Raw genomic sequence first — 12,837 nt, 5'->3', positions numbered from 1 at the left:
GGATTGTGTGGCCATTTATTTGCAAGCTTCACGTCGATTCACGGTTTACGGAAGGCTTCACGGCTACAATGATTTCACATCTACTTAATGTCACTTCGTTTGCGGACAAAAGTGTGTTTGTAACACAAACTTAATGTACAGATGGCTTTGAAATTTTGAGAAGACTTTCATGTATCATTTGGCAATAACATGATAAAGTTTGATTGCAATGGAGAAATATATTTCAAATGCTATTGGCGTTTAACTGGACCCATGTTTTTGAACAAAATTTAATCAAAAAAAAAAAAAAATGCCGATAATTTTTTGCTAAATTTCTGGAATAAGCTAATATTGACTTAACACATGGGATAGCCAAGTTTCAAGAAAATCGTTGGAGTAGAAATGAAGATGGGAAATATTAAACTCATCTAAATAAAACTCTTAAAATTTACTGTAATTTTATACACTTACCGCTTCTTCACGAAATAATCTACAAACCCAATATTTTGCGAAAAGCCTCCCATAAACTTGCTAAATAAAAGTGCCTAACCGATTGTCGATCGAGCTAACCGTTAAGAGTATTTGCAAGTTCGGTAGGTCTCTGTAAACATTATAAAATGATCGAAAATCCTCGCGGACCTGCAAGGTTGCGTTCTGCATTTATTTTTGAAAATTATACCACAGTTTTCTCTCAAACTCCAATCGGGTAAACTTCAGTATCAGGGTACTACAAAAAATTTTGCATCGACTTTTGCTGCTGTGCCGTGCTGTAATTTGGAGAATTGGCGTTGGGATTGTAAGCTTTTTGCAACTTTTCTCTGGCGAAGCGAACAAGCAGTTTTGTTTATATCATTATGAATACGAAATGAGCACGTGTGACATTCATGACAAGAACTCGCATCTTTAAAAGGGGGGTGTCATTTATATGCACGCCGACCATCCCAGGAGGGGAGGGAAGATATTTTTCGTATTGGAGTAACATGAGGTGCGTTAGTATTAAACGAGGGGACTAGTAAATTTTGTGATTTCAGCTTAAGTGGATTTACAATTTCTCAAACATTCAAATTTACATTTGTTATAACAGATTTTACATCGTTTGCACCGTTATAATCTACTCAAACAATTCTTTTCTTGTTCTCCCTGGGCCGTTGACGCGCAAATCATATTGCCCCCCCCCCCCCTTTTGAAGGTGCGAATTCTTGTTTCAAAGCCATCGCGTTAAAGCCGAAAAGATGTCACTGATGAATACGCCCGGAATAACTATTAGCTTAGCGGGTTAGCAAAATTATCGTTACACACCGGACAAAAGAACCAAATTTGGCACACATAGTCTGTGAAGCCTGGGCTTTAGGAAAATCCAATGCTCCAAGAACATAGATCGCGAGAAAGGACAATTACGTCATCACAGAAATCGACAACGTATTTGTTATCTTCAATCCGCCATCTTGGATTTGAATTTTTTTTCAAAACGTGAAAACCGCCAAAAATTACTAAAAAGTACTGAAAAACAATACAATGGTGCAAAAAATGCCCAAAATGTAAAAATAACTGCATTAAAGTTTATTTTCATCTATAAAAAAACAAAAATTACAAATTTGGTAAAACAGTCTCTCAAAATGTCGTTTTCATGGCAACATCAAGTCTCTGACACAACAACCTGTCTTATCAAATTATTTCCAAATATATTTTAGATAAAGTTGCAAAGTTTAGCAATGTTTGGTTGAATGTTGAAAACTTTATAAACGTTCAAAGTCGGCGCGGACACTTCCACCCCCCTCCCCCCCCCCCTGGACTGGATAGTGTCAAGACTCCTTTTTTGTGATACTTTTATCAAATTGACGCTCCAGCTACACTTTGAGGAACAGCTTGATTTTAAGGGGCTGTTTGAACGCTATTCCCGCCTCCTTCGGAATTGCCACGCACTGACTTGCAAATTCGTTTCTTTCCACTTCCCCGTTCAGGTTTTTAGTAAAGAATTTATTAGGCTGTGTCTCTGTACACACGGCCAAAACCCCAGCCTGGTATGCAGCTCTTTGAATATTGTTAGCAAAGCATCGATATCATGAAAAACAAATTACTTCCTGTTAAAAAATATTTTTTTAAAAATGTGATTGTAATCCGGTTTTCTACTTACATATGTACTGTCAATCTCTCTTTAGTTTCTGAGTGTGCTGAAGAACAGCTAACTGTAACGAACTTGCTTTGTTTTAAGTTAGGAAAGACTTGACAAAAAGGCAAATTTGTATCTCAGCCTTACAAAAGACGTGAAAAGCAGGAATTGACTTTGATTGCTCCAAGCCTAAATTTCCACAGAATTGTAATTGACTTCTTAGAAAATGTGTACCAATTCCAAATGCCACCGATATGCCAGTTTACTCGCGGAGACTTCTCTTGTATATTAAAGAATTTGTCAACCAGTGCAAAAACACCAAGACCAATATCTGTGTCCACTGTTCAAATTTCAATTTTGCTCTGCCCATTTTCAAAAGCGTCAAACAAATAAACAATTTCTCTGCATGTACATGTTTATAAGTGAAGTCCATCATCAATTTGTCGCTATCCTTTGCAACTACCGAAGTACTTTTTGTGTTCTCATTATACATGAGTCCCATCTTTTGAAAGAAAGTTTATCTACTCATCTTTGAATTGTTTTTGGTATCGCGAAGAAGGCTTTTTCGGTATCACATTCAACCCTGCATTCACGCGGTTTTCCCGGCGTCTTGCGTTGCTTTGAGTAGACTCGACGCCCAAATTGTCATAACTGTATAAAAGGTAGAAAAGCGTGGTTTTTATGGGCGAATATTAGGTCGCCTTTACGTTGCTGGCTACTGATATACCGGCATAGGCGTACGAGCAATTTTTTTGCCAGGGGGGGTGGGGGGCGGTGCACCATTTTCCCAAAAAGTTCTCGCAAGTTGCCCAAATTTTTACGAAACAGTCGAAAAGAAACGAGGGTCATACGATGCACTAAGATAGGCCTACATATAAAGTGAAAATATTTTTAGCTATGAATCTAAAAGAAATAGCTGTCTCTGCCATTTCGACGGCCAAAGATGTCAATGATACGGTCCATGTCATTGTTGATCACAGAGTTGGCATAGGCCCTTTCAATGTTAATAAGTGCTATGTTACTAACACGTTGTTGCCCCATGGTGCTGCGGAGGTAAGTTTTCAATCTGCGCAGCGCACTGAAAGATCGTTCTGCAGAACACGATGTGGCAGGAATCACTGCAAGGATATGCACCACATTAGAAAACTCTGGAAGCATATTAGATAAATCATTATCATGCATTGTCTGCAGCGTTTCAGAAACAGTCATGTTGCCTAATCCACGTGCATGACGAAAATTTGCGTACATTTTCTACTCTACTTCCAGAATTTCGCCGTCGATTTTGTAGAATTTAGCAACGCGGGAGAAGCTTTCTTTAGCAGGTGTTTCACTGTGACAGATACTCCCCAAAGCACCAAGTATTTCCTGGTCATTTCCGCTAAACCTGAGCTCAAGCTCGGACAACACCTTGTCGATGGACGCATAGTAAGTGTTAATACGGTGGTGCGATTCCGGTGTCAGCTGCGTTTGACTTTGCGCGTGTTCACCTACAAGGGCTTGAAGGCGGCGTGTTGGCGTTTGTCTGGGTGCCCTGGCTTCTCGTTATTCAAACTGAGAATTGGCCAGCCACTTCTTCATTTTCAGACCCATTGCTGATGCTGTCTGCCATACGCTGTTAAAACTTTCTTCACTCCGACACTGGCGTAGGGTCTACGAGCGGAGATGACGTCGTCTTCCCCTGAAGATATCGGCACAGACTATTGGTGTTGCTCAGGATTACTTTCAGCACACACAGTCCAAGGATAAACTCCAAGTCGCAAATGGCGGTCAATAAGGCTCTGCTCTCAGAGTAGGTTTTTGGATCTTTGTCTGAAGACAGCGTGAGCAGGGCTTTTACAATGCGTTCCATTTGCCAGTATACGGCACTTACGGCTTCCCACCGGCATGACCATCGCGTGGCACTCAATGACTTCAGCGTCAGTTTCAGATCCTCACCTTGTACTTCTGTGTCACTAAACAAGGCGTGTCGTTTGAGACTCGCTTCTAAGAAGTTGTACAGAGCCTGGATAGTCCCTAGAGCGTTTCGCAATCAGATGGTTCAATCTGTGTCATAGTATCCTGGAGGGCGAGGTTGAGCACATGTCCGTAACAGTGGACGTAGATACCGAGTGAGGAGCACTCTTCCATTCTTGTTGAGAGTCCCTTGTGTACACCATTCATATTATCCGCCCCATCAAATGCTTTACCAACAATGTTCTTGAGGTCAAGATTGAGTTCAGTTATCGTAGATTTCACCAGCTCATACAGTACTTCTCCTTCGGTGGATTTCGTGGAGTAGAAATCAATGAATGCTTCTTTCTTCGTTCCATCCACCGCGAAGCTAAGGCAAAGTGAAACTTGTTCTGATGTTTCGTCCAAGATGATACCATACCATCCGCTGGCTCGCACATCGTTTGTAATACGCTCGCGAATGAGATCGGCAATTATTTGTAGCAGTTCGTTTTATATCACGGGAGATTGAGTTTATATCACTGGCTATTGAGTTTATCCTCCAGCCATGTCCTTGCACCGCAAGTGAATGAGTTCCAGAAAATTACCCCTATTCACATCACTGCTATCACTCAAACTATCACGTTGTTCACCGTGGCCCCGTTGGGCGATGTTCTGTTGGGCCGTAAATATGAGACATTCAGTGATAACTTTCAAGTAGTCGCGATTTTCCTTCACATATTGTTTGTGTGATTCCTGGAGTTTGCTCAATATTGAAGTACTTCTCTTCTTATTCTCCCTGCTATTAATCCATTTCGCCATGGCCGTTTGATGGTTCTCACTCTTGTGGTGTTTAGTAAGACGCTCAATCTTCTTCCAATTGTCAAACGTGAAGTCGTGGGCATTCAAGTACTTCTGGCATGGGTAGCAGCACGCTTTCTTCGTTTCAAGGTTGAAGCTCAGCCATGGATATCGTTTGTACCACGCAGGGTTGAAATCTCTGGAAAAAGATTCACTGGCGGATTTTTTTGGGTCGTAGAACTTTAAGATCGGTTGCTGGGGATCCTCGACTATATCACTGGACTTTTGACAAGTCGCGCTATATGCATTTGCATCCAAGGACGAATTGTGCCCACCATCTACGATACCTGACTTATCTGGCGCACCATTATCCATGATGACTGACTTTTCCGGAACACTATTATCTATGCTAACTGAAATGGACATATCCCGATTAGCAGTATGCACGATCTCAGAGTTAGCACCATTATCTACGATTTCTGTCGTATCCGGAGCACTAGCACCAGTGTCAGCACCATATTGTCTATGTTTTCCATATCCATGATTTCTGACTTATCCGAACTGGAATTACCTTTTTCCAGGATTTCTGACTCGTCTGTCACACAAACATCCATAAATTCTGACGTAGCCGGAGCACGCTGAGCAGCATTATTTACTTGAACCGCCATGATTTCTGAGTTATCCAGAGCAGCATCTGATGAATCCACTATATCTGAACTGCTGTCATTCTGAAGATCTGAGCCAACGTTTTCGGCGTCGATTTTACTGCATTTAAGCATATTGGTGATTGTTTCATCGCCGCCGGTGAAACCTAGTTGCGATTGATTTGGCGCACGAGGAACAGTAAATTTAACTTTCTTGCCTATATGCTTGGTTCTTGCATGAGCATGAGCGTCTTTACACTCGGTACAGGTGACGCGATGGCGATAGGCCCGCTTACGTTTCTGTGGCGCTGGATTCGACATGTCTGATATGGCACAAGGCGCGTTCTCAACAAAAAAACGCATGTAAAATCCATATTTGTTTCCACTGTCGCGTATATTTTTACGAAACTTCGCGCGTGAATTTCGCTGGCTTTTTGCACGTGAAGCCCGTGGTAAAGCCAGTTTAAGGCCCCGTCCACACTGACCCGGGTAAATTTGAAAACGCATTTTTTTCTCCGTTAGGCCAACCGTCCACACTGAAACGGCGTTTTCGTTCACCGAAAACGGAGCTTTTCAAAAACGCTCACCAATGAGCGTTTGGACTTGGAGCGTGAAATAGTGTATTTTTATATTTTATTGTAAATAACTTTAGAGGGCCACTGGTTTGTTAGTGTTTTTATGTTATTTTAGTGCTACCCTCGTTAAATAAAGACTTTACTTTTACTTTTGCTTACCAATGAAGCAAGTAAGAAAGTAAGTGAAGTCTTTATTTAACGAGGGTAGCACTAAAATAGCATAAAAACACTAACAAACCAGTGGCCCTCAATAATTATAATTATTTACAATAAAATATAAAAATACACAGAGCAATACGAATATTAAAACTATGGATAAACTATGAAATATTACGAATAAAATAACAAGAAATACGAGATAAAATATTAAAAAGGTAAAAAGAGTAAAAGTGTAACTAAATTACAGAATAAAAGCGTATCGTTTTCAAATTTACCCGGGTCAGTGTGGACGGGGCCTAAGGCCGTTGTTGCCTAGCACGTGACTCAGATCTTCTGAAAGTCTCTAGCCGATAATCTACGATATGATTCTAGAAAGTTAAGCCGAAATTGATTATAAGTAATTCACGACTGGGAATATCCCACATCAGCTAGTGCGTGCAGCCCAAACAATAAAAAAATACAAATATGTATATCAACATATGATCCCCTTCACTAATAACCAGAAACTCATCAGTGAGTCATCACGTGCTAGGCAGCCACTGTCTCGTGTGAATTTAACTGGCTTTACCACGCCGACTTCATTTTAAAATGGAATTATCTATCTCTTCGAAAAAACATCCCAACTTGTGTAAAAACTGTCTTTGCCCAAATTTCTCCCGCTGCCTCAAAAATCTGAGTTGCCCAAAATCTGGTGGGGGCTGCAGCCCCCCCCCCCCCCCGCCCCGTACACCTATGTATACCGGCATACGTCATGCCCGCTTGCATTGATTCGATTTGCTGAAAAAAGACTTGTGGTAAATAATGGCAGTCAATTCCTCTTAATGGTCGGGTGATTGATTTTGTAGTTTTATACAGTACTTCTTTACGGAACGTTTAAATTGTATTGTAATAATAATAATAATAATAATAATAATAATAATAATAATAATAATAATAATAATAATAATAATAATAATAATAACGAATTTTTAAACAGGATGGCCCTTCAGTACATGAGTACTGTTATCAAAGGGGTCCTGTAAAAAGAAAAATATATATAACATTATAATATAGATAGGAGTCTACGCGCGCTCTGATTGGCTAAAAACCTATGTTTTATCAGAGTATAAAACATAGAAAAATCATGTTTTATTGTTTTTCGTCAGCTTTCCTCGAGTGCTTCGCGCGTCGTTGACTGTTCGTTGGTTAAAACCACTTGTATCCAACAAGGGCGAATGGAATAATTGTTTTGTAAATTCCATTTTAAGTATAAATCCACTGGACATTTCATTTTGATGTCAACGAAGTGAGGCGGGAAAAATTGTTGCGCGGTGTTCCCTGCTTGAGTTGAATGAAACTCGCAAGGAAAGCGAGCGAGAGAGTTTTCTTTCAAAGATTTTCTTCGACAATCTCCTCTTAAATCGTCTATTCATGCTGGAACTTGATTGTGACAACAATTAAGGTTTACGGAAAGATCCAAAGCAATAGCTTTTCTGGAAATTATACGCCTTGTTCAAGTCGAACGAAGCAAGGGACGAATGTCATCAAGACTACTATATTATGCTGAGACGAAATTGCACTCAGAGTCGGTGAAGTTTATTGAAGTTCAAAAAGACAAGATCAAGATTGAAAGGTAACAAACTTACCTGAAATGCTTAGCCTTATTTTACGTCGAACACTGAATGAAATTGTGTCTGTTTTTTGGTCTTCCCGTAAACTATTTTCTGCTTTTCATCTTCGTTTACTCGCTCTTGTTGTACATATTTTTAATTAAACTTTTCACTCGTGGTGTCTAAAATCTATATCATAAAGCAAATAAAGAAGCCTAAGCCATGTTTTATTCTGTCATAAAACACTCCGGGCATTTGAGAACACTCGAGAAATGTAGAAAACATTCGCCTGCGGCTCATGTTTTCTACATTTCCCTCGTGTTCTCAAATGCCCGTCGTGTTTTATGACAGTATAAAACATGGCTTAGGCTTCTTTATTTGTTAAATATAAAAATAAATACATTATATATAAGGATAAAAGTTAAAAAGTTAAAAATCTATTAAATTATGCTTACTTAACCTATAAAAATAATTCGTTTAAAGACTGCCTAAGTAAAACCCTACTGCTAGTTTGTCTAGTTTTTAAAGGTAAAGAATTAAAAATATTTGCACCAGAGAAATAAAAACTTTTTCGTGCAAATTCAAGTTTCACTTTAGGTAGAACAACAGTGGCTCTACAGTTCCTCGTATCACGATTATGCGTTAAAAAATTAAAATAGTTTTTAAAAGGGGTGCAAACGTTGCCTTGTAGGCAGTCAAAAACAAAATTACAGGCTTTTCTCATTAGAGTGTTCTCGACTGTGGGTAGGCGGAGTTCACAAGTAAGACATGTAGTATTTAACAGAATGGTCCTGTGACTTCGTTGTTCCAGGTCTCTGATTTTAATTTGCGCTTGCGTGTTTCTGACCAACCAAGCGTACTTTGACCACAGTAAGTGAAAATGGGCATGATCATTGTCCTGTAGATGCGTTCAGCGCTAAAGACATCAATGTTAGAACGGATTCGTCGTAATAAGTTTACTCTCCCAGCTGCTTTTTTGTACGTTTTGAAAAAGTGCGTGTCAAGATTTAGTGTGGGATCTAAATGAACGCCGAGGTATTTGTAGGTTGTTGTCGTGTTTATGCGGCATCCGTTTACCGTCAAGTTTAATTCTTTGCCATCGAAACAATTTAATCTTTTCGCTGTTCCAAACAACATAACTTCAGTTTTTCCTTTTTTAAGATTGATGATAAGTTCATTGTCTCTAAACCAGTCAGCGAGACTTTTGATGTCTTCACCGAGATTGTGTTGAATAGCATCCAAGTCTTTCGAGGAGGTGAAAATAACTGTGTCGTCTGCGTAGGTGATAATTTTGGAGTAACGAAGCGGCTGATGGACGTCATTAAAGTGAATCAAGAACAATAGCGGACCTAGAATACTTCCTTGGGGAACACCTGTGAAAACAGGATTAGGTTCAGACAGCACTCCTTTAAATTGGACGAGCTGTTTCCGGAGAAACAGATAATCCGTAAACCAGTTCAGTTCATTGTCCTGTATGCCATAACAAGACAGTTTTTCTAATAAAACTGAGTGGCTGATGGCGTCAAACGCCTTTGTTAAGTCAATGAACACAGCTCCTGTAGCTTTCCAGCCATCTGCTTCTTTCCGGATTAAGTCTGTAAACAGAGTCACCGCCAATTCAGTTGAGCGATTAGATCTAAAACCAAACTGGTGTTCGCAAATAAGGCCGTTGCGTTCGAGATGTGTGTCGTTTCTCAATCCGATTCTTTGATAGTGCACTATTAGACGGGATGGGATCTCCGTTAGCTCCACAACCCCCCCCCCCCCAGTGTTCTTGACTTTGGCTTATTTCTGTTCGTGAGCTTGATTGATTAGGAGCACATAAAGCCGCCCAGATGTTTTCTGGATGACTCATAACATGCTGAAAATGTTGGACACTAACCCAATTGACGTGGTTGCCTAAAGCATAGAATAGGGACGTAAGTTGTCGAAGATGCTCTAGGTCTTGAAGATACTTTTGTCTCGTTCTCTGTGCGAATGTATCAATGACAATCCGCCGATTCTTCAAATCATTTACACAACCAGTACCACACAACAGAGCCCCAAGGGCATTCCGCAGCGTCTTCTCGGTATGCAGTCCTCCAGGCACTATAAGGAACTTTTCCCCATACAATTGCGGCACGTTTCACTGAATTTTGTGTTTTGTAATTTTTTGTTTAAAGAGAGCTTTAATGTTTGGTGTTACGTACCATGCATGCTGCAGCAAACCATGCCAGTCACACACAAGTTTCCAAGTCAGTTATTTTTATCTAGTTTGTCTGTCAGTAACATCCGCTGAAGTTTATTTATCGAAACAACATTTTTCAAAATAGGCCCATGCTTTTAATTGACAGTTATTAAAAAGGGTTGTCAAAATGTTTTGCTTATCCTGTCTTTATGAAAGTCAGGAAGCCCTTACTAAATTCCATTCATTGTCATTTTACACAAAACAACCAAAGATACCTGTGTGACGTAAAAAATGACGTCACTTTCGCCCTCCAAGTGAAACGATTTTTTGGAGCATTGGATTTTTGGACATTTTATGTTCAAAGGTCTTTGTATACCAAGTTTGGTGCTTTTGTCCAGTGTGTAACGATTTCCGCAAAATTTGGTACTAACCCACTAGACTATACGGAGCCACCTTAACTATTGAGGCTAATTCGATACTTTTAAAGTGGAAATACATACAAGGCAAAATCATACCATTTTGTCCGCCCAGTTGCGAAAGCGAAGCTATTTTTTAAAAAAGTTTCATCCCAGAAATCAGGCTGGAGTGTTCATATGGGAAAAAATTTATCCCGGTTGCCGAAATCTAAGTTTCTACAAAATCTCGGTAAACAGGCTGGCCGCCTTCTCATGTGAACACATCGAAATTTTTACAAAGGAAATAGGAGTGGGGCGAGATCTCGGTAAACGAGCTCATATGAAGAGGCCCTAAACGAGTTTTGAGCGTAAAAGCGAATTGCCACGAGACAAATCATCAAAGTCGCGCGTAATCCACCGTTGCTCCTATTTCAAATTGAAAACAAACATCCACTGGTGCCTTTGCTGCCCTTACTTACGCGACATTTTTTGGGTTTTAAAAAGATTTATTCCGTTTTAATCAAATTTTTACAGCGGCAACGTGAAGAGACTAAAACGGAAGCACTGTCTCGTTCCCCGGCTGCGGTTCCAATTTTTTTAGTTAGATTGGCAGATCAGTTTAAAAAATCTCATTTCCATCAGTACAAAATTGACAATGTTGCACGTTTTATTTAAGAATTCTAAATATATTTACAGCATTAAAGACTTCAATATCTCAGTTGAAAGCGCAGAAAATTTGCTTTCTAGAAAAAAATGTAATCTTTTACATGGAAGAATTTATTAAAAATATTATGAGAATTTTCTTCAAGCCAAAAAAAGGCAGAAATGCTCTATTGTCGAATTTTTGAGGTAGAAGCAAACATTTTCCTTGTTCTAAGGAGAAACCTATCCTGAAAGCCGGCAAGAAAACGACCAAAGATGGAATTAACTATAAATTATTTACTACGACGGTATCTTCCACGCAGTAGCAATTTCAGTCACCATGGCAACGGCTGGTCAAAGATGGAGTTACTCGTCCTACTTGAATTTGCATAATCGCTTCAAAACACGTTTCAATGAAATTGTTTGAGCTTAACATTCCACATTATTTATGATAAAGGTAAGAATTTTTAACATAAAAAACGGCGATGCGAGGAGTATTTAGTCGCATTTTGACGAACATGTGTTCGTATGCGAACAGGCTCAAAACTAGTCCAGTCCCTGAACTCTCTCTTCCGTGCGCCTTTTATAGGGGCTGAACCTAGGCGCGAGAAGAAAGAGTCCAGGATAACTTGCATGCGCATGCGCCAGTTTTTCCTCCAAAATCGGGGAAAAACCATATTTGGCAGCACTTTTGAAAACGCGCGCGAATAGATGACGAGTTCAACTACGCGACCGTGTACGAAAGCAGGATCACCGGAATAACTTGGAAACCCATCTTCTAGTGGGTAATGATCATACCTCAGAATTCGCTATGAAACAATCGTTGAAAAATAGGCAAATGAAGAAGTTTGAGAACTTTTGGCCAGTTTCAATTTTATTTTTAGCGATTTGATTCCAGCAAGGAGCCGGGATCGAACTATGTAAAAACCGCAAAGATCATACACACACCGAAATGTAATAAATACCTACACTATCATCCGGTCTAATAACAGAGGCTTAACGCTGCTATTCGACAAAGTTTCTTAAAATATCTCTATTCATGTTTTCTTCTGCCATCCTGATGCAGAAACACAGTCAGCTTATTTGGAACGGGGCAACGGCAACTACCACTTGCCATAATACCTTTCACTATTGTCGCATACGCCTGTACTCTTCCGTTGGACGACAGGTGTATGTTAAGTAGTGGTAGCAGTGCCATTTTGGTAGGATATTGTAAGAAACCCTCATTAAGGAAATAAACACCATTTTACTTAGCCCAAGTTAAAAAAGATGTTTCTCGTCTCCACCGCTTCATTTTTTCAGGCCGCCTCTCTTTTTTTATTTACTGCTGAATAACTGCTACTTATTCCTGGGGAGGGTAATAATTTGTAAAGAAAGCGTCCAATTGGAAATGATCATAAAACAGTCGGAAATAACAAAACAAAAGCGTCCGTCGCTCTCTCTTTTTTAACAGAAATTCCAACGCCAGTTTTTTGTTTTTAACTGGGCTTTGGGGAGCGTTTCTTTGGAAGAATCCAAGGATGAATTATTGATCTCTGTTAATTCACACAGATACTTCGCTTCCAAAGAAAATCCGAAAATGGATTTTTTGACACGACAACCCCGTAAACACTATTCCCACAAAACACAATATCTTAGTATATTTTACTTTTCGTCGAAGGTATCCTAACCATAATTTCAGCATACAAAATCCTTCGCAAAAATCACACGACAAAGCAGTTCTTCTTTAGCCTGAAGCATAATGTAGCGGAAACATGATCAATGAAAACTACCCTCGTGACGATTTCCGGAGGATACAGCTCCCATAGGCACACAGTGACTGTTCTAGAAAATGTGTATCCAGTTTA

Source organism: Oculina patagonica, chromosome 2 (genome assembly GCF_052425735.1).
Source record: "Oculina patagonica isolate OP01 chromosome 2, crgOcupat, whole genome shotgun sequence".
Taxonomy (NCBI): Eukaryota; Metazoa; Cnidaria; class Anthozoa; order Scleractinia; family Oculinidae; genus Oculina; species Oculina patagonica.
The sequence above is the reverse complement of the archived record's forward strand: the minus strand, read 5'-3'. Positions refer to the sequence as shown.